Source organism: Bison bison, unplaced genomic scaffold, assembly GCF_000754665.1.
Source record: "Bison bison bison isolate TAMUID 2011002044 unplaced genomic scaffold, Bison_UMD1.0 scf7180017861504, whole genome shotgun sequence".
NCBI lineage: Eukaryota > Metazoa > Chordata > Mammalia > Artiodactyla > Bovidae > Bison > Bison bison.
Genome location: NW_011492076.1, coordinates 1 through 750, shown reverse-complemented (window position 1 = coordinate 750; position 750 = coordinate 1). Strand labels below are relative to the sequence as shown.

At 39.1% G+C, this 750-nt stretch overlaps 1 non-coding gene across 1 annotated transcript; it reads right to left on the bottom strand.

Annotated features, from left to right (window-relative positions):
* Positions 1 to 339: 339 nt before the first annotated feature.
* Positions 340 to 412, bottom strand: TRNAG-UCC. The gene has a single exon. It is a non-coding gene; the product is annotated as a tRNA-Gly (tRNA).
* Positions 413 to 750: the final 338 nt, after the last annotated feature.

Below are 750 nucleotides of genomic sequence, written 5' to 3'. Positions count from 1 at the left end.
GTTACAGTGCCATTACTAACTAAATTCTCATGATCACATGAGGTCTCAGCCTAGCAAGTCACTCAGATCCTGGGATGTAATACACAGACAACACAGAGCTACTTTCCCTGTCCAGTTATGGCAAACCAATGGCTATGGCAAGTGTTTAACGTGATGAGAATCAGGGAGGAAAGAAGAAATTCTTTTTACTGTGGCATGGAAAAAGGCTTCTAGCAATTCTTCCAGTTCTGAGAGAGTCATCAAAATTGTGATACTGATTCACATGTAAGAGATCAACTATACTCTCCATCACTTCATGAGTGCCCTCTTCCACTTACCCTTTTTTTTGTGGCCTCTTAGTTCCCTGACTAGGGATCAAACCCAGGCCCCCTGCAGTGGAAGCACAGAGTCCTAACCACTGGACCATCAGGGAATTCTCTCTACTTAAACTTTTATTTATTAAACCTCAAGGTTCTCTCAAGAAGTACAGAATAGCAAAGAATCACAGACACACAAAGAGAGAGAGAAGGAAGTATATCACAAGAAAAAAATCTCCTAATTTCATACAAAATTCATGCACCAAGACTAGTTTTAAATTTTTGTTTCAAACGTTCCATTCTGTTGGAAGGGACATGAGTATACTTTAAGAAATCTATTTCCGAAGTGCAAAGACGTACAACCTCAGGTAAGTAACTTTCACTGTATGTAAATTTAAATCACACAAATTTTATGACTGAGAGAAAGAGGAGGGCAGGTAATATTCTGCTGTTT